General features: G+C 35.0%; 1 long non-coding RNA gene across 2 annotated transcripts in view; it reads left to right on the top strand.

Moving 5' to 3' along the window:
* LOC146767586 (uncharacterized) overlaps positions 1-22533 on the top strand; it is a 64316-nt gene that overhangs the window by 28073 nt on the left and 13710 nt on the right. The window lies entirely within an intron of this gene.

The raw sequence follows: 22533 nt of genomic DNA, 5'->3' as shown, positions 1-22533 counted from the left end.
GTGAGGTATCACCAAAATTTGTTTCAAGAAATGCAAATATATTATTTTTTTTAATGTGAAGAGGAAATGCAATAAAATCTAAATTTTTATGAGCAATTTTTTGAAACAGTATTCTGTAGGACTTTTTACATCCTAGCGAAATTTTTAGTCTAATTTTTGTCATCACAAGGTAGAGTAAAATCCCCAAAAAGCCAAGCAAACTCATTAGAGCTGTGGTTTTCAGTTTATAGAGGTTAGGAATGAATACGATCTGCAAATATTTTCTTATTCCCGTTGTTTCACTTTTCAAATAACTTCTTGCAAAGAACCAAACAAACTCAGTTCCAGGGCACAGGTCTTGGAGTGCTGAGCTAGTCTACAACCGGCCTAGTTGGGAGAGCTTTACCAATTATAATGTTGCTTCTGATCATTGTCCTGCAAGTGCACTTGACTGATTTCTTCAGAGATTGGGAACCACATGTGAGAATGATAAGTATAACAAATAACCCCAGAAAAAACACATTTATCATAATCAAAAAGTAAAATCACCATTTGAAAGCTGTATCTGCTCCAAGGCAGTTTTTAGAGGCCAGCAACACTGAGGTACTAAGGATGCTAGGAAATAAAGGGTTTCTTGCTTGTGAAGGGACTTATTTCTCATTTTTCATTTCTGTTTGTAATCGCTGTCATTTTTGTTTCTCATGCTTTGGATAAAAAAGGTGACTTCTATATTTATTAGAACTGGGTTTCAATAAACATTATGCAATATGGTAGATCAGAGAATGATTTATTGATAATTTGTCACTTGTATTTATGGAAGTGTAGACCCTGGAGCCCTAGGGCTGGTAAATCATATTATGCAGCTACAAATGTTTTTTTATTCTTTGCTGCCAAAAGTGCATCATGTAAACTGATTGCCTCACCAAACCCCCAGGGCCTGATAATGATGCACTTGCTAATACAAAGGCAGGAGGAGTGAGTAGAAGACAGCTAATTATAAGTTTATTTTTGTTTCAATATGTTTGCCATTTAATCTAGAGTTCCATAAACAACAGATTGATGAAATATAATTAGGAGGAAGATTACTGTTTAATGAGGGAAAAGATTGGGAAAGAATGTAAGTGGAGTAGTGGGCTGTGCAGAATTTTTAGCTGTTTATAATTGTACAGCTGTAAGGCACTTTCACACAGTTCCCAGATGGAAGCAGCTGTTTGCTCTTTGCCATTAGAAAAAAGGAGGTTCATAGTTCATTTTTATCCACTTGTTCCAGCCTAGTAACGCTCACTGCAACACTTCACCAAGTCACAACTCCCAGCTATGGCTGAATCTGTCAGGATGGGCACCCTGTCTTCATTTGCCACTTTGCCATTCACTTATCACATCTGGCAACCTCTCAAGCAACAAGCTGTTCCACTCCTTGTAATATGTTTATCTCCTGTGATGATGTCAGCAAAAGTCAGCAAATCTAATATTCATGCTCAAACAGATTTGTTGGTGCTCTTTGTTTATAAGAAAGAGCTCTGTATCACCCCTGCAGCTGCTTCCTCTTCACCAAGCTTTGTTTTTGTACAGTACTCTTCTGATAGGCCTTGGGAGCAGTACAAAGCATGGGCCTGTCTGATTTAACAGGTTTTTTGGTTTTTTTAATATGAAAAAACTCCACCAGCATGTCTTTTTTTCCACAGCATGTTATGAAACCTGTGTTTCCCCTCAGCTAGAAAAGGGCTCATACACAAGACAGAATAGAAAAGGCAAATAAACCAGACATTTCTTTAAAAAGCACTAACTGGGAAAGAAAAAAAGTAGACAGACTTTCAAAAATGAATACTACAGTAACATTTCTCTTGTAGCACTTAAACAATTCCACATTATGGGCCAAGATATCCACTGCCCTGCACAGGCATTTACATTAGTGCAAAGTGAGTGTAAATCTTTACTGTTTCAGACAGGTTGTATGTTATATTTGGTGCCAAGGTATTGCACATGCTACAGGGAATTAGGGAATTTGGTGCTTGTTTTTGTAATGATTTATGTATTTCACTCTTCTCATTTCGCAGTGTTTGGAGCTACCTCTATGGCATATTGTGTTTGGGCTTATATAAATTTATGTTTCTGAGGTATGTTATGCATGATAGTCCTATCAGTCAAGGCAAAGGCAGTGTTTATTCCAGGCTGGCATTAGCCATAATGTTTCTGAACAGTTTCTCAATCTGGGTGAGGTATGTTCTTCTTCATTAGTTTCTGTTTTGAGATTAGAATTCTAAAATTTCTTTTAGACTACTTCACCATTTATTCAGATGTTTGGCTAGAGTTTCATTCCAGTTCCACAATTTATTTGTTCCCAGCACAGGATCAATTTGGAGATCTGGGTTTAACTAGGTGGCAATTGTGGCACTTCCTTTTCCACTAATATAAACCAGTCTGGTTCTAAATCTCTCTCTGTCTCTCTTTTTTTCTTTTTTAAGGAAAAACCAAGAGTGTTTCTTTAAGCATTAAATTAAATGCTGGTATCTTTATATTATTTTGTTATTGGCTGCCAAAGGACAATTTATTTCAGTTTCCAAAACAACCTTCAACATTAATATACACTACATGTTACAAATTTAACATTTAGGTGAATCTCAGGAGTAGAATTATATTCTGATCTGTAAAAAAATGAATACATAATACAAAAAAAATTCAACAGTATAAAGTTGTTTTTTTAGTTATTTTAAATTGTAGCACTATCAACAGGCCACCCACATGCTTAACCTAGAAGAACCACCTCTAGGCTATGAGGAAATCTCTGTGGCCCTAGAAAACTTGGCTATTTCACAGACAAGGATGCTGGTTAAAGCCAATTATGGTGGAGAATTTTATGTTCCAAACAGCTGTCCAGTCAGAGTTGGGCTAAGACCACCAAGTTATTTCATGTGTCACAAATAGCCATCTGATTGGTTAAATAAAGCTGCATATATATTTTTATGAATAGAAGTGGAAGGTTTAATTTGCTTTTGTTTGTGGGGTCTTATTTATTGCTCGAAAGTGTTTGGATGCCTGCTGGGTATTTGTGAAAAAGGGTTGCAAAAGCTGCACGTATTTCACCTGCAGGCCAGGAACAGAAGTACAGTGATGTGGTTAAGGCTAACCAAAGTAGAAAAACTATGCTGGAGCAAGATACGAAAACTACTGCCAAGGTTGTGGACCAAAACTAAAACCCCACTTACCCAAGTAAAAATCCCAGCTAGTATTTATGCATGTTTTGTGTGTGTGTGTATGTGTTCATTTAATATTAAGGAACAATTTATGCTCAAAAACTTTGCTTCCAGTTTAGGTATGCTACTACTTAAAATTACAGCAGTTTAAATTACTTCCTTACCTGCTCTTAAATGGCTGTTTTCTCTTGTTTGATTAGTTCATGCACATAGAGCACTTTCCTATGTGTAGTTTTTACTGTTTCCCCTGTTTAGCTAGTCTGTTTTTATCATCCTGTCTTTAACGTGAAAGCCCTATGCAGCAACTTAGGAGAGAAAAACACTGTTAAATCTCAAAATTCTTAATTTTGAATTTTACAGAAAAATAAAGATGCAAGAGCAAAACTGGAAATGCTAGCAAAAGAAGTCCAAGATAGCCTGACTGTCTGCAGCTATGATTAACTTCCAGAAAAAGAGCTTTGTTAGTCTAATAGTCCTTGGCATCACTTTAAGATACTGACCCCAAAATTCCTAAATTCATGGATTACATACTTCTTTCTCATTAGACTAGCACTAATAAATATTTATAATCCAACCAACACTTCTGAATGTTCTTTTAAAACAGTCTAAAGTAAATTCCTCATCCATGGCATAGAATTAAAGCTCCTTGAGGTTTTATTTGCTATCTACTTCCCAGCTCAATTACACAAAACCAAAAAGATTTATTGCAAAATATTTGATTGTCTCTAGAACCAGTGTTTTCTTAATGTTTGCTTTTTTTCATAAGATATCTATATTCAGCTTCTTTTTCTGTCTCACTGAATCTTTCACTTGCTTCCTTGCCTCAGATAGCCTACTTTTTTCTTCACCTTCTTCATCCTTCATTTTTACCTTTAAATTACTCCTCTGTTATCACAACTCATTCATCTCTTGTCAGTCTGCAGTTTTCAAATGCAAAAAATTGCTCATGTTTTCAAGTCTATATTGTAAATAAGCTATAGGCAGTATCTAAATCAAAAGCAGTGTATCCAATAAAATATATCTTTACATATTAATTAAAAAAATCTTTCCTTTTTCTATCTTATTATTGCTAACAATTAGCAGCCAAGAGCAAGGTTTCTGCGATTTGAGACAATTGTGTTATATGAAACCAATAATTACAATGGTGATTTATTACCTCACTCAGGAAAGAAGAGTTGTGATAAGAAGCACAGGAAAAGATTTTCTACAATTCTGTTTTTCACTGTGTTAAATTTCTGCAGTATGGGAGTGGTTGCATGGTTCCTAGTGAGGAATTTCTTCTCCAGGATGCCACTCAGCTAGAAATAACTTTTATAACCATCTAGCCTGTTCTTTAGGATAACATAATAGAAAGAACAGATTTAGTCATTAGGTTTCTTTCAAGTCCATGAAATACATTGGAGACTTAATATATCTTTTAGAAGAGCACATACAGTAAAGACTAGAACTGAGGGAAAAGCCACTACTCCCCCAGTTAACCTGGACTTGACCAAAAAGTAAACTGCCTTTGGAGGGAGTCTCAACCAAACGAACAAAGTGTGTGACACATTTTGGTTTGCAGTGAAGCTGCAAGAAGCTTCCCAAAACTAAGTGGGAGTGTTTTCCGCTCTAAAAATTTCACAAGAGTTTTTTTAAATTTTGTGGCCTTGAACATATGCCGACACATGGTAGCTATTAACTGCAAGGCACGGGTCTGATATCTTTGATAAGAAAAGAATAAAACAGACCAGAAAAGAGAAGAGAAGGAAGATTTCCAGGCTTTGCATTCATAACAAACCTCTACTCACCCCAAAAAATACCACGAGAGCCGTAGGAAATTTTTAGCTTAAAAAGACACAAAAAATCTCTGTTTAAGTAGGAACAATAAATAGACTGGGTGTATGACTCACCTGCTACTTTAGGCCATACTTTGCAGTATGATAATTGAACTTAGCAAATCACTATACCGTGGTCATCAATAAGGACACACAGGTTTTAAAACCCACCAGATATTGAGACTATCTACATATATGCCTGAATATCTGCCACTTGGCCTTAAGGCCATTTCAAGTCCTCAAGTAAGCTGATATTTAACACCTCATAAAAAAGCTGTGTACACCTGAGCAGAGGAAAAAAGTGACATTTGTTGGTGGTTTGTATGAAGGATCAGATTACCATTTTTTAAAGCAAGAAAGATCTTCCTCTAAGTGTTCAGAAGGAGAAGAAGGAGGAAGGGTAGCATTGCAAAAATCTTTGTTTTGGAAAAGGTGTTAAAAAAAGAAATGGGTTTGTACAGCTGCAAGCAAGCATACCATTTCAGAAAACTGCACAGACTTGCATTGCTTCTTAGTGAATTAAAAGATTTACAGTACACACCTAAGAAAAATTATAGCTACTTTGCACATACCCTCCAAGTACCTGGTGGATTGTTGACTGTCATTTGCTCAGAAAGATCTCTCTCTGAATATGCCCAGATGCATGTAATGGGTCTGCTTTCTTTAAGGCCAAACAAGAAGGCAATCAGTTGCACAGTCTGCTCTGCTTTGTTTTCCTCAAGTGAAATATGATTTTAAACGTAAATGCTGAAATGGCACCAAATATTTAAAATATTTTATAGTTGGTGAGGTTTTCCACAGTGCGGGTTTGTTTTCCGTTCCCCCCATGACATCTCACAACTCTAAGTGCTCAATGACAGCCTGTAGAGGTTTTGCCATAATCCACCTTTATCCATTAACAGACACTCAATCACTAAAGTGCTTACTAGACTAAACATATTTATCCAACCAAATCACACTTTACAATGCAATGCTGCCAATCAGACCCCAGCTATTAACGAGGAACTGCTTTAAGGGGATTTTGGTGTTTGTGCTGTGAAGAGCATGCTTACCTCCAACAAACCACTAAACCAAATTAACATAGCTGTATCCTCATAAAAGAAACCAGATATCCTGTTGTGAAAATAGAAAGCTTGGTAGGACAGGGCTCTTTTGATGGCTAACAGTGTGGCAGACAAAGGCTTCAGACTACAAATCTGGTTACCACAGGCTCATTACAAAACTCTAGCATTAAGCTTTTGCCGACTTTAAAAACAAAATAAAAATTTATCATTTGGGTAACTCAGTAAGTCATCAACGTACTAAGTTACTATTGTAATTGCAATAAGTGCTGTAATTGTTGGATAAGGCTCCTTAATTCTAATTGCTCCTTTGTCCAAGATCATGTTGTAAAAATGCTTGCATTAGCCAAAATAAAATCCAAGAGACACAAATGTGGTAGTAATAATAATTCTTTTTATTAGCCTGGAAAAGAGGAAGAGAACAAAGCTTTAAAAAGACTTCAAAGTTCTGACCAAGAGAAAAAAAATCTAAAATCAGAGAAACATGCGTACACTCTGCCCTTTTATTAGACTCATACAGACTAAGTGCCATCACCACAACTTAGAGCTTGACAGCATTTCTTTCCCAGGCAGCAGGAAAAGTTACACCATCCATGTTGCAGGGCTAATTTAAGTTCTCTGTCAAAAACTACATAAACCAGTCCTGTATATTCTCACTAGGAAGCCCTAATAGTTTTAGACTTATTGGTATTATACATCCTTTAAATCCCAATATTTTAAAGCTGGATTCGACATTGGCTGGGACTTGATGTATTTTCCCTCCACTTAACCATAGTTAAAAGAAAGGTTTAAAGTTTTCAACTCTGAGGTAAGTGACTCATGAAAATTCATGTTTTTAAGAAACACTTATCAGTTTAAAAATGCATATATATCCTTCTTTGGTCCCAAAAAGCTTTAGCTCTGTTATTGAAATATGTATTTCCAGTCCTTCACTGCTTATCAAAAATAATGAGCACTTTCTTTTTTATTTGCTTTTATAAACACTTCTGGGGAAAATTTTATGAGCAGCAAGAACAAGTTTTACTTCTTTCTAAGAAGGCTTCATGCTGGAACTGTATTCAAAATGAGAAAACCACAACATGAACAGATTTTCCAAAAATCACTAGAGCAAACTTCTAAGTTAGAGTTTGAAACATGTAAAGTACAAATTAGGTTGTCAAGTAACAGAGTAGTATACTTTTGTGTGGTAGATCCATGCACCACAATATGTATCCATCCTTACTGCTTCTGTAGTCTACATATGTTCTGAACAGGTAAAAATAATATAAAAATTTGCAAATTAAGGTTTTCCAAGCTTGTGTGTAAGAATGTCAATATATGTTTTTATATGAAAGGAACCAGTGCAGGTTTTCAATGTATAGTTAGAAACCACTTAGAAAGGGAAAAACATCTTAATACTAGAAGTACAAGAAGAAAAGAACAAATTACAATACAAATTAAGAACAGGAATTATTGTAGACCACAATGAATTTCAGCATTTAGAAAACACTTGTGGTACATGAAAAGTACGTTTTCATGCCTTTGCTTCATATCCATGTTAATACATTTTAAACTCTGTATTGTATATGTGTCACAGAAAGCAATGAAAACATAGAAAGCTGCCAGAAAGCGCTTTCCCCTGATTAACTGAGAAAGAAGCATTAATAACTGTAATGCTGACAATTCGGTTCTGTACCATCGATTTGAAACAATTTGTTGTTCCATGGAACATGAGTTTCTCAGTGTTCCACTTAGTTATTTTTAATTGGTGTTTTGTTTTGAAAGGTACCACATATAGCATATTGAAACTTTTCAGCTAGCAGAAAGTTAAGAATAGTGCAAACACTGGAGCAACAAAATATTTCATTCTTTCATAACTTTGTTACTTAAGTGAAAAACACAGCCACATAATTAAAGCATTTTACTTGAATACCCTTGTTATGTTTAGAGGCCAGAGATGTTAATGAAATGTATGTCAACTCCTTGAGCACACAGGGAAGGGAGGGAACAGCTAATCGTTGAATTACATGATGCAACTTATACCTGTAATGTGCAAAAGTAATAATAGAACACTGCCCATGTTTTAAGTACCGTGCCCCCAGTTTTTATGCACAAGGGCAGTATTATGCCTTTTCACTTGTGACGCATGAAAGTGTCAAACTTCCCATTTAGTTTCCAGTTGTGTCTTTAAATAGACATAATACATCCAGCCAGATTGCCTATATTTTCCACCACATGGCCACCACTGCTTCATTTGTCTTCTGGAAATGAGATGATTCATTCTTTAAAGTTGCTCCACTGAAAGACTTTTCTACATGTTACCCAGTATTGATAATCTCCACAGAATTATATTTGCAGGAGGTACTACTGTGAATAAGAAAGTGAAAAATTTGTAGCTTCCTCTAAACATCTTTGACATAAATAATAAACATTTTCTGTAAAATACTTTGAAGTCAAACCAATTTCAGGACTCCTAAATCCCTAAAAAAAAAAATTATCTAGATTTATTAATATAGGATGGTTGTATTTACCCTAAAATGGATAGCATTATTTTGGAAATATTTTATTTCAGCTGAAGATAGAATCTAAAAATAACAATTCATTAGAAAATATATTACCAGTAACATGATGGGTCTTATTTACAGTTATTTACAGTCTCTTTTATAGTTTCTGCTTTATTCTTTTCTACAGTACAGGTGTCATCGTGGCATGTTGGCCAACAAATCTGTAGCACAAGCTCAGATGCTCCTGTTAAACTTGTTTACTCTATGAAGTGTTTTTATCTTATTTAATACAGCTTTACAGGCTACTGAAAATTGTTGAAGTCACTGCACCTATTCTTTAGGTCCTAAAAATGTTGCCATCAAGACATTTTTCTGTGGATAATTGGCCTAATATGGGAGGATAATTCTAATATTAATTCTCTATTACCCAGGCCAATAGGCAAAGAAGGGCAGGCAGCAGAGGAAGTATTTGATATTATGGGGATTGCTGGAACTGATCATGGGGAGTCAGGTCCTTTGGGGTTATCAGATCCTCCTTGGTACTATTTGTGCTGGGCCACAGCTTTCTCTGGCAGAAACATCCACGTATATCTGTGGTTTGTTCTTTAGCTCTCCAAACACAGAAGGGCTCATTATCTGTAAAGGAGCAGACTCTGCTTGTGATGACAACTATGGACTGGGTCAGGACTGGCTTCTCTACAGGCTAATAAGGTCTATATATACCCACATATATGTGTCTGAATATCTACAAAAACCTGCTGGCCCAAACTGGCAGGCCGAGAAAGTGCTTGCTGGCCAAGTGGTCAGTCAAGAGACATTCTCCTGGCTACACCAAACTTGTTTCTTTCCCCTCTCATGCTCAAGCAACTTGGTCAGAAAACTTTGCATTGTGTAACTGTATTTCAGGGTACTTGATGGACTAGGTTGCTCTCCTTTCTGGGTAAATCCACAGGGCCACCAGTAGGTGTTCTATATCTGTTTGATGAAAATGTTTTTAAAATAAGGTGTTTTCTTAAAAAAACAATAAACTCTATCTCTCTTTTATTATATTAAACAGCATTACAAATGTCTGGTAAGTAAGTTGATATTTTTGGTCAAAATTTTGTTAATTATTTAGCCAGAGTACTGCTGTTGTCTGTCTGAAAAGAGGCTCCAGAAAGCAATATTATCATAACAGACAGATAGTATCTAATCTAATATTCGGTAGGAACATTTCACGTAATAAACCTTCAAACTATATTTTCCTTTTGCTAAAATATTAAAGAAAGATGATAAACAGTCCATTATCACCTGCCCTTCTCAGTCTACAACTGAATCTGGAAGTGTATCACATTCTCTCCACAGTTCAATGACAAATGGATCCTAAAATAAAAAGTGCTTTACCTCAAGTGGATGTTACAGGCACATATAGATGGAACATACTGTTCTTGTACGTGTTAGTTAAGCTTTATAGGAAAGTACTTCAGAAGCAAAAGTGAAATATATGCTCCAACTGGAATGCACATAAACAGTGCCTTTTAAAATTTCATCATTCTGACTTGTCAAATTTTGACATAATATAATGCATTCAAGATTTTATAAGTCAAATAAGTCAGTGTTATACCAAAAAGGGAGGACATTTGGAAGCCAGAACTGGACCTTGTTGAGCATTTTGATATTCACTGCTTTTTTTTTTTTTCTATATGTATAGAAAAATACATAGTTTTAGTTCAGACATATTCTAATTTAATGATGTTGGAAAACTATTGAAAGAAATGTTTATTCCATCTGCATTGACACAGGAAGGGAAGAAATGTTTTTTTTGACCATACAGTACATGTTTCAGACACATTTGTTGTACTATCTGGTGTCCAAGGAAAGGGCTGCTGCATTCTCACTGTTGTGACAAACTTGAACTTCAGTTTTTTACTCAGAAATTTGCTCAGTTTTGGTAGAGTCTGAAGCATTTCTTCCCTTTCACTTAGGTCTATATATACACAATATACAGTCTGCCATATATATTTAAAATATATAGATAGATTGAGTAACCTATTTCTCCCAATACTTCAATTTGAGTTAATGAGAAGGTCCTGAGAGATCTGGTTAGTCAAGCCAGGCTTCATTGGGCTCAAAAATTTTGGTAATATCTCTGAGGGAAAACACAATACACTTGCTAATTAAAAAAAAACCAAAACATTTGACATTTGACAAGTCATTGCTGTCATACCTCTGTTCCCTGGCTGTTTCACACCATTGCTGCAGCAGTCACATTCAGGCTTTATAACATTCTGTGATGTTGATCAGGATGATGTCCGTTGACATCTCACAAAGCAGGTTGCATTTAGTAGCTATTGCATTTTTATGAAGTGATGCACTGTACTTTCTCCCCCAGATCATATCCCACAACATTCATCTTCATATGCTATTTCTTTCCTCCTCCATATTTATTTTAGAAGTTGACAGTATTAAAAAAAAAAGGTCACCCCTCTACTAGATACTAAATCCCTGATAGACTTCGATGAAATTTTGAGTCTCATTTTTTTTCTGAGAAACAAAATGAATCTGTAATTTACATAGGTTTAAGACTGAACATTTTTTTTACTGATGGAAGGGCAAACCTCATTTTTTTTTGTTCACTTTGTTTGTTCCAAAATAATATTTATCTGCTTGCCTGTTCCATAATCCTTTACTGAAAGGTCAAAGATTAAAACTAAGCACTCTCGTCCTGTGCCCTCAAAGCAAGCATAGCAGACAACCTCCGTTGTCTTGGTTTCCTGCTACTCAGTGTTTGTCAGACACTGATTACGAATAACACCCTGAGCAGTTATCTCTATATGGTATGTTTCTAAATCAAATGTCATAACCAATGAGTCACCATGAGTAAGAGAAATAAGATTAACTTTTAAAATAAGTTCACAGTAATCCTTTTCTTAAATGTCACAGCTAACAACTCATTATTTTGCATGACATGCAACTTTGAAGTAAAACCCATTTGTGAATGTACAGTGACTTGGTATTTCCATGATGAAGAAATGAGTGGATTGCTTTTTCCATAGACCTTTACTCTGTACATTGTGGAGCTCAGATCTCATTGCCAAGCAGACCTAAATTCAAGAGTATCAGAGTAAATACACTACCATTTCTTTCATAGATTTCTCCTTTTTCTTTTTTTTTTTTTGCTTTCACAACACTTGATAAATGGAGAGGAAATAAGTCAGACTATTGAAAATTTGAAAGCTTTAAAATAAAATAACAAGCAAAGAATTTTCCAGTGGGTGGGGCAATAAAAATGAAAGGCGAATCCCCCAAGAATCACAAACAGGGAAGATTATACCAGAGGAAACAGCTAAGATTGGATAAGCTGGTTGAACAGAGAGAAACAATACCAGAGACACAGGTTAAGTGGTTCCACAAAGGAGAATGCAAAAGGAATTTTGAATTGATTGTAAAGTAATCTAAGTTTCTTTATGACTGATGTCATGATGAATGTAAAATAAAAAAACCCAAGGAATCCAACAGAACCACTAAAATTTCAATACGAATTTTGAGGGAAAGGCTCAGAGACAGAAATTCACTTAGACTGGTACAGTTTGGGCAAGATCTGAATCTGTTTCCAGAAATGGTGTTATAATTATAAAGACTAAAACTCTGTGTGCTCATGAAAATCCCATTGACTTATTATTCCATTTAGGCAATTTTTTTATGTGCAATAATTTGTATTGTTGCTGTATCTGCCACAGTTTTGCAGACCTCTGACAGATGCATACTGGCATCCAAGCCCAGGTCCAGCTGCAAGCTCAGAGGTGCTCTTAGTTCCCATGTTTCATACTCAGGCAGAGCAAAGCTTCCATCCAGCACCAGGGCAGGATCCTGCTCTGCTCCAACACTGAGGGCCCCTGCCTGGAAAGTCTTGCACAACCTGTGAATCTTATGTTCCTTATCTTGGAAACAAGCATATTTAAAACTTAAAAGGGATTTGAAATCCTTCTCTGCTATTTTCACCACACCAATACACTGTAAGGGCAAGCAGTTTTTTGCTCCCTCTAGTACAAAACTGTACACATAGATTTGTGAAATGGGTGTGGGTCAGTCCAATCCCATCTACAGACAAGCTTTATCATATTTTTTTGCTTAGATAGTTCTCTGGAAAAGATTACTTCAAATGGACAAACATTCTTTCAATTTTTTCCAGACAGTTTCAGGATGTTTTCTGTGAAAACCTAAACTTTCAAGCTGAAATATCTCCAGGAAATGCAAATCTTCTGACAAACTTTAGGCTTCCTTTACCACCACAAAGTGATCCTGAAGTGGGCTTTGGGGGGGTTTTTGTTTGTTTGTTTTCAGTTTTTTTGTTTGTTTGTTTGATTTTTGTTGTTTTGTTTTTAGTGTTTTTAAATTCTCAGGATGCAAAGTTCTTGAACATTTAATAAATTTTTTGAAGATATTAATGTCTAAAATTTTTGAAAATCTTTAGAAGTAACAGATTCAGTGGACAATCTATGACGGATTATCAAGTCTGACTCCTGTCCCTGTGTAGGTACACCAAGAATCACACCATGACTTGTGGGGAAAGCAGCTCCAGAAACAGTTAACTGTCATTGTTGGAAGCAATGATTTTCACATTATTTATGAAAAAGAACTACTTTTCTCTTTCAGTTCAGTTTCAAAACCCTTGTCACAGCACTTGTTCCCTTTTAGTCATGCCCAAAGACCATTGAACATTGGAAGTACTCTAGTAGTTTAGGCTACTGGTCCACCCAGCATTGTATTCTGCCTCAAAAAGTAGCATTATGGGGTATTTAAGAAGAAATTGTGTGACTGTCTACTTCATGCATTCTTTTAACTTGTGCTTCTCCAGCATTTGTGATTGATGCATTTGGGATAGTAGAGGGAGAATCCTTCTCAGTATTTTTGGAATCAATTTTTTTTACTAATAAATTTGTTGAACATCTTCTACTGCTTTCCTCCACAGCATCCTTGGACAATGCAAAAATTTCCTGACCTGCTGGGAAAATAATCACTTTTTTGCATGTTTTAATCCAACTTTATACTAGTTTCATGGATATTGCTGATTCTTATCCAGAACGACCAGCTGAATAACAGTTCCCTGCTTAGCTCACAGTACCTAAATGACTTTGTGAACCAAAATTATATTCCTCTTCAGGCTTTTTTCCTCTGAATTGTAGATTGCTATCTATTGATAGTCTTGCCTCCAAGGGTGCCATCTTCTGAGCCTTTCTTTTGTTGCCCTTCTCCTCAACACCTTTAATTACAATGCACTTTTTCTCAAGTGATAAATATCATAAAAAACCACAGAACTGGCACTAACGGATGTTTTTCTCATGTCTGTGAAAAGCTGGAGTTTGAGTTGTAAATACCAGTGACTACAGAAGACCTGCTCTTTCCCAATCTGGCACTTATCAGTAGGACAGCAGGTTGAAGCACAGCAAATGTGAATCCTTGGCACCTCACTCAAAAAAGCTTCTCCAGAACAAAGTTTCCATGATAAAATTTTGCTCCTTATTTATAAAAAAGTAATTTGATTAATTCTCTTTCCCTTTGTATGTTTAAAGAATATACAGTAACTTAATCAGACAATTAAGTTTCATTAAAAGTATTTTAAGTCAGTAAAACAACTCTGTAGCTTGTTGTTGCACTGGCACAATTAAGACCAGGCCCAATTATTTCAAATCTTAGACAAATGCAAAACACATTTAGAGTTGGGAAGTCTGTACTATCAATGGTGTCTGCAAAAATTATAGCTAAATGTTTCTGATTATATTAGTTTAGCATTTTAGTGAAGTCATTCAATGGGCAAGTCCACATACAGTATTTCCTTTTAGGAAGCTGGCAGATTGTGTTTCCAATTCAAATGAGAATGTTTCCAGCCTATGCAGCACTGACTCCAACCATCTCTGTAGAGACTGTGTGTGCTTTATCTTTGTGTGATTTATTGTATGACACTGAGCAACAGTGGACATAGAGACCCCAGCAGCACAAACCATTCCTCTGGGTCACATCTCTACATTCATACAGGGATTGAGAGAGTAAAACTCTTCCTTCAAAAGGAGGTTTTTGTAGATGTGAGCTCAAGTCAGCCCAAAAGTTAGATGGGATCTTGTGATCTAGTATTAAGAGATATTCAAGGAGCAAGAAATTTGAGAGAAATTACTCATATTCAGTATGTTTCACCTTTTCTCAAAATCTGTGACTTTAATTTGTCCCCAGTGTGTACCCTGTCAAAGTAGCAAGGGTTCAATTTTTCCTCTAATATGAATTATCCCTTTTAATCAAGAACTAATGCTCATCTATTGCCTCTCTACTAAAAGACCATTAAAGTTCTGTTGCAGCAGACTTATTCCTGATTTAAGCATCTCTCAATTTCCTTTCTCAGTCAGAAACCTGTAAACTGCATCTTCCAAAGAGAAAGAAAAGATTATAATAATTCAGACTTAGAGAATGTAAGTTCTACTGGAGAGAAGATTGTTGCAGGCTCAATCTTGTCATCTAATCAAGAAAAAAGCTAAGATTTTAATCTCTAAATCTTATAATATAAAACTAAATGCAGTTTCTTAAGGTGTCTTAAATAAGGTAGACTTTCTGAGGAAAACAAAGTTTTAACTTGTTCATTAAAGTGAAAATGTCAGTAAGCTAAATTTCAGATTAATCTGTTACTTAGGCCTTTTATTCATGATTCAGCACTGTAGAGAATTTGATTTTGTAAAAAACCCTTGAATTTTGTGTCTCCTTGTTTTTTAAATATAAAAACTAGGAATGCAGTTTCCACAAGCATTGAAGACTTATTTAAATTTGGGTGGTACTCAGCTTTTTTTTTAATTTTATTTTTATATTTCCATACTCTTTTGTTTTGACAGTAGAAGTCTTCCTGTATTCTGTAATAAACAGGAAATGGAACTCCAGAGATTTGCAAATCAGTAAAGCCAATGCTAAAATGTTCTTTCAATAAAAATTTTCCTATTGATTGAAAGAGAGCTATTTTGCTACAGTATACTTGAGGTGAAGGAATTCACATTAATCTCTAGTGACATTTGAAAGTTACTCAACTTCCTTGCTGCTGCTCTGCCTGAATCCTGCCCTGTTAATATGGTGAGGGAAGCCTGGAGGCTCTGCTGCCTGTCACTGGGCATGGCCACAGCCTGGCTCTGAGGGCTTTCTAATGTCTTGCCCTGTATGAGCCAGCAGACTGTTCAAGCTGAAGATGCCAGATCCACCTCTACTTCATACTAGAGCAGATGCTAGGGAAAGTGCAAAAAAAAAAAAAAAAAAGGGACTTAATTTATGTCTATGATGCAACAAAGCAAAATGTAAGATCAGAATGCTATGGAAGTAAATTTCCCTACAGAACAAGACAATGAAAAGAGAGTTTTCCTGGATGAAAATCTTTATTTACTTGATGCATCCAGACAATGGGAATCCTCTTTCCACTACCCGGCCAATTGGCTGACATAAGTAGTGCTTAGATTAGCTCTCAGGGAACATTAGAGAACAGGGTCTTTCTTTTATGTTATTTATTATCTGTGTTGGCTGATCTTCAATATTTTCATCATCTTCATAGTGATTGTGTTTCCTTCCACTGTCTCTCACCATCCTTGGGGACTCTTAAACATTTATGTCTGCACTCAACAGGAGAAATTGAAGATTTTGTACGTGACTTCAAGCTAAATCCTAGGGTAATGTATTATTAGGGAAATCATGACATTCTGGCAGATCTGCCAATTTTATTTGCAAGAAGAGCTATGGAAAAATTTACTTGCTGCAGTCAAGAGGCAGATGTGCACAGTAACATAATAAAGTGTAAGGCAAGTATTTAACAAATCATATAATTGTTTGCACTTCTGGCTTCTGTAGATTGCAATTGGCATATCAGCATTTGGACCCTTGAATTAAAGGGGAGACTGGTAGTCTTATCTCAAAGATACCACGCTTATTTTCTCTCTAGCATTTCTAAAATTTCAAAAGAGCAATGATAAGGGTAAACCAGAATTATCAGAGAAACCTGATTTTTAGTATGTAGGTACTCAACACTTTTTTGAGACTATCAGACTGTTTTGAGGGCAAGGATTTGGGTTATCCATTAGTCATGTTTCTAAAAATATTTGGCATCACCTATTATCTTACCCATGAGTAACTGATGAGGCAGAGCAGCCTTTATGTTTTTTTTTTTCATTTTTTTCAGAAATAGCTTTAAGAATAGGTGGCTAACTTGGAGCTGTTATCAACCTATTAAGAAATATAATAAATATAATATGGGAATTTTCACCAATGAAATATGATTATTATGCAACTATGATATATTTTTCACCATGTTTACTCACTTACAAAACACACTTTACTCAGCACAATTGAACACCAACTTGTAATTTCTTGTGTTACATGACTGAATTTAGTGTTCCATTAAAATACTAAGTGACAAGAAATTGCCATTGTCTTTAAAACTTTTTACAGCCAACCCAATAGTGTTACTGATTTCCTTAGATCATCTAATGACACTGGCTACTGAAAATAAAGAACAAAAATACAGTTTATTTTTAGCTGATAACTAGTGTCTGAAATCTCCACAGTAATTATCAGATTAATGCAAAGGACTTAATTTTATTTCAATTAATATCAGACAACTAAAAAAAGAAGTATTTGTGCATTAGCTACCCTCTGTGGTCTAGTGAGGGTTCTGTTGACAGACTGCTCTGATTCCAGACAAGTCCAGGACAGTCTGAGAGCTGTGGGGCCACAGCCACCTACCTTATTTTTTCTGCCATTGTGAGTCATAAATGCCTTCAATAATTTTAGCCCTGATGCTGCACATTCATACTATTAACTTTAGTGGGATCACAATATGATTTGGAAGCTAAAGAAAAAATTCCCTGTTTCATTTGATAAATAATAATATAAGTAAAAAAGTAATTTAAATTTTAGTGTTGTATGAAACAGGAAATACAGGACATTGACCACAGTTTTATTTTTTCTACTTTTTGCAAACATTTCTGTCACAGAAAAGGTATAATTTTCCCTATAATCTATTGGCAACTTGGCAAGAATGCTGTGCTCCAGGTTTCTCTGGAGTCTAAATAACATTTTAAAAGGAGCCTAACTGTTTCAGGAGTACCAGAGTCATGCGCAGTTAAAAAACCACTTCTAAATCTGTGCAAAAACTCTTTAGTGCTTATACAATGTATTTAATGTAGCAAAAAACCAATACTATGCACTAATAAAATTACTGTGCGCTGATGTGATCATTGTAAAGGGGAAAATTTAGTATTTCAGGATTAGATCTCTTTAAAATCATGTAAATCTAAATATGTGTCTGTTATGAATGAAAGAAATTGTTTTTGATTTTCAGGTAATCAATTTGTGTTTCTCACAGAAAGCACTTTCTCAGGGTCCTCTAAAATATCTTCTACTTTTGTCCTTTAACACATTTGTGTTATGAAGTTTATTTAAAGGCAGTTATGAAGAAGTAGAATGACCATTCAATGAATATTTTTGTTACCTTGTCTTTTCTGGAAATTCTTTAAAATTTATTTTCTCAGATTCTGTACTAATTTGCTCTCTACAACTTCTTCTTCTCCATTTTCAGAAGGCTACATCATTTGAATATTTTCCAAAAACTTTCAGTTCATATTTTTGAGTGCTTGGGAAAGACAGTGCTTTGAAGACTTTACATTGGTTTTGTTATTTCATTATTTTAATTTTAAGTATGGCCTCTGATTCATGGTCATAGGTTTAGAAGGAGTATCATGCAAATTCTTCTTTCTTTTACCTGTCAGGAAAACTTAGTTAATTTGTTGTAAATGAGTGCCCTGCACTACCAGCTCTTGAGAATATTTCTGAGGAGTGTGTTGGTAGTTTTGCAGTCTTAATTATTGTACTTACATAACACATCTTCATCATTAAGTAATGTGTAAATATTTACTTATAATTTTATGACATGTACAGAAAATAATTTTAAAATGGTTGTCTCAAAATAGTGTTTAGAGAAGAAAAAAATCTCAAATAAGTTGCTATATCTGTTGTCTATTCCAGCTTTACACTGGGTCCACACTGTAGAGGCACGGTTCTAGTTTTCCCCAGACTTATCTTGCTACAGACACAACACAAATCAGAACAATAAACTGTGTTTTTGATAAGATAAAGACCTTTTCCTGAGGTTTTGTTGTAGGGTAAAAATATTTTGCAGTACTGATAACTCAGGGTGAGCCATTTTGTTATTTTCCTTCACCTGAACCCACCTCTAGTGAACTATGCAGACTTACTCGAGAACCTAGTTAACTCTCAGCTTCCTTGAAATAAGAAACTTGTGCTTGCACTTGTATCAGTTTCACCAGCCAAATGTAGAAAAGCAGGAGTTTTCCTGCTCTTAGCCTATGAACCACGTTTTTACAAGCCAACCGAGGTTTGGCAGGGAGAACAGGGAGAAAACTGGCACGATTATTTTCAGACCTGTCAATTCTGTGTGCATATTGTGACCTATAATGGTACTGTGCTCAGCACAGAAGATCAGGAGCACAATGTTATTGTACTATTTTCCTTCTTCATAAAATACATTTCTTCTCCTCTAATGTCCATTAACCTAGACCGTAAGGAGCACACATTTTTCTGTATGTGGAACTGTTTCCCTGGGTATGATTTGGGTGCTGCTATCCAATGCCAATGCACAAAGTCTGGTAACTCTAACTTTGTGATGGTTAGAAATAACTTACAGAAAGAAATACTGATATAGACACTTAGCTTCCAAAACAAAAATAAAACCAAAACCTCAGGGAAACTTTTGCGGTTTTTCTAAAACTGAAGAACCTAAACGCATATGATCCACATTTTTTTTTTTTTTTGTCATTCATCTGCAATATTGTAGAAGATTAAATACATTTTTGAAGTATTACATATTAGAGAAAATTTCTAACTTGGTATTTTCTATGCTGACTGAAAAGCTGCTCAAACAGGATTTGCTCTGATTTCTCTCCAGTTAAAATAGAATGCAAATAGCTGAAAGTTCTTAAACTATGTAAACAACAACAGTAAGGGTACTATTAAAAATATCTGGCTGCAATTTTAGCTTCAAAACTCTGTTTTTAATTTTCCCCTCATGCCACTGGCAAAAATTAAAGCTTTTGTCTTTATAGGGCCAAATGAACAAGAATGCAATGAAAATATGAAAAGATATCTCTTTACATATTTTGACTTGTATTTTTAGCTCAATGTCCTACTTCAAGACAACTGCTGCCTAATAATTCACTATCTCAGTCCTTACTTTATGTATTTCACATAATTATTTTCTTACTTTAAAACCTAACAAGGAATGAAGTTTGTTTAAGTTGCATAACAGTGAAAATATCCTCATGATGTTCTCCAGATCTCCCTTGGAGAAAGCGGCAAACCCACTCTATCCCTGCTGACAGCACCTAGGACAGTGAAATCTGTGTCCTGTCTTTGGGAAGCCAGTGACACAAAAAGAAGTCTATTATGATTATTTGCCATCTTTTCAGTTCACACCACCATTGTATAAAAAAGATGATAAAAAATTTCACTTCATAAACCTTCAGTTTCACAGCTAAGCTAGATAAGAAAGAGATTTTGTGAACGGAGTAGTAGAAAAGGAGCACGTATGATTTACCATAAATAAGTTTGTTCTATCAATTCTCAAGTTTATACAAGGGGTTGTCCTGGTGTTAAGAACTTACTGTAGAGTGGAAAAATTCCTTCTGAATTTTGAGTTTTCACACTCCTTTATTATATTGTAAAACAAAAAGAAAATATTCGCTAGTCCTAAATGACTGCAGTTTTCTTAGAAGTACTATTAACTCTTTGCAGTCTCAAACCTACAAAAAATGAAAGCTGTTCAGGTCTGTTTTGAGGAGGTAGGAAAACTAAGGTTGCTAGAAGGACAAAACAATCAATTACAAACAGTTTTACTCTGACCTTTTATAGAGGCCTGCAAAAACATTACAAATTATGAGATAGCAATAGATTTTCTTTCTGTGAAAGCCTTATAGTAAATTCTTTATCTAAAGGGACAAGAAGCTTCAAAATTTTTAAATTTATTTTGCAATTAGAAATTTAGACCATAGAGACATATAGAAATAGCATAGTTAATCTGTTTACTAACAACAATGTAATTAAGAAATTTTTATTGTGGAACTTTTATATTTTTTTCTGTCTTGAGTAATAGTGTTAGTGATTTAAAATTTGTCTAATAGAAAAGAATAAACTTCCCTATTATGGTTGAAAATACTGCTTCCACCATCAACCTGTGTGCCTGAGTTCTTCTGGGAAAATATATTAATATTTACTGCTGAAGCAATTTGCTAAATATAATAGGCAAATTTTTTCTGTTTGTGTTTTGTGGAGATCTGATAGGTAGTAGAGAGACCCAGGTTCTGCAAAAGAGGGAATTCAGATCTTAACTGCTAAACATTTCAAGTCTATCTCTTTTCAGTCACCTGCTGTATACCAACATAGCAAAAGGAGAGATAAAACAGTTTGTGGAAAAAGTCTTTTCAGTCCTTTTATATCATGTTTTAGTTGTGTATGTTGTGTACCATGAAGGAAATCTTCAGAATTCAAACATATGTGAATATGGTTGATACCATTATTTTTCATTTATAGTTTTTAAATGTGACTCTGCTTGCTGACATTTTGAGCAATAATATACAGTTATTTTTAAGTGTTTTTCCATGACCATCAATGAAAAAAAGAAACTTTCAAGTTCAATATGACAAAAGCAATAACAGTTAAAAAATAAAGTGTCACTTCTGATATTTTGAACTTTCTCTTTTGGATGCACATGGTATAGTTGAACATTTAATTATCATGCTGACAATGTTGAAAAAACGTTTAGACATTTTTTCTATAGATAAGCTTAGATAGATAATATTCAGTTTAGGCAATCTGTGGCAAGAATGGGAAATTAATTCTTAGAAACCTTCAAAGAAGTTAGTTTCACATCATCCAGACTGATGAGCTCACCGGTCAGTTCAGTAATGCATGCCACTTGAGTGGCACACTATTGTAAATAAAAGCATTCAGTGTTTGAAGAGCTTTTAACTGGTGATTGATAAGGTTAAAATCAAGGTTTCTTTTAGTGGTCATTTCACTGTGATCCCTGTTTTTTACTCTTCTAAGTTATCTTGTCTTGAAAATAAGTTCCTTGCAGCAGAACTGCAAACTTTTCATTTTATTCCACAGAACAATTAAAATGTGGGTCAAACTACTAATGCCATGGTACATTCTTCTTTCCATGTTCTGGACTGTAATCCCACTCATTTGCCATGTGTATCCATTTTGTAAATTCAGTATTATGTTTAAATCCCAGTGAGATTGCTCAAGTTATGCAAACATAAATCTTTCTAAGACTTGGGCCAAAGGCTGTGTAGTCCCAGGGCAGAAAAAGTTTTTAGTTTTTCTTCTAAAGGGCCAAGCTCACTGTCAGACATAACAAATAAATAATACAGTGGAAACATCATTATCTGAATTGCAAGCCTATTTTTACAAAAGTATCATGCTCCCTGATGGCTGAAACATTACTCCAGGCTAGACCAATCTTGAAACATTACATGTCATAGCATTGACAAATACTATGTAATTCATCCAAGAATCAGGAATCCATGAATTCTTATTTACCATTGAAACCAGCATAGCATTTTTTTCACAAGTAAACAATTAAAATTAAATAATTTCCTTCCCATGAACATGAATATAGTATTAAAACAGAAAAGCTCTACTTAATGTCAAATGCCTTCTTTCATTTTCATAAGGGCTGTGATAATGCTCTGACCTAAAGACATAGCTAATTCCTACTTCACTGTATTCAGTTGCCTGAAGCTGATTATCATGCATGTTCGTTTGCTTACATGCACAGGTTACCTCTACACTGACACCCTTTCCAGGTAAGTGAGAACTGAAAAATCCTGTATGTCTTGAAGTCTCTTTTAAGTGTTTATCATCTTGGACTGTAAGAAATTCTGTCAGGGGATTGAAAGAGTATCATGTGTTGTTGAAGAATATTCCT

This window comes from Lonchura striata, chromosome 4 (genome assembly GCF_050655825.1).
Source record: "Lonchura striata isolate lonStrDom1 chromosome 4, ASM5065582v1, whole genome shotgun sequence".
Lineage (NCBI taxonomy): Eukaryota > Metazoa > Chordata > Aves > Passeriformes > Estrildidae > Lonchura > Lonchura striata.
The sequence above is the reverse complement of the archived record's forward strand: the minus strand, read 5'-3'. Positions and strand labels throughout refer to the sequence as shown.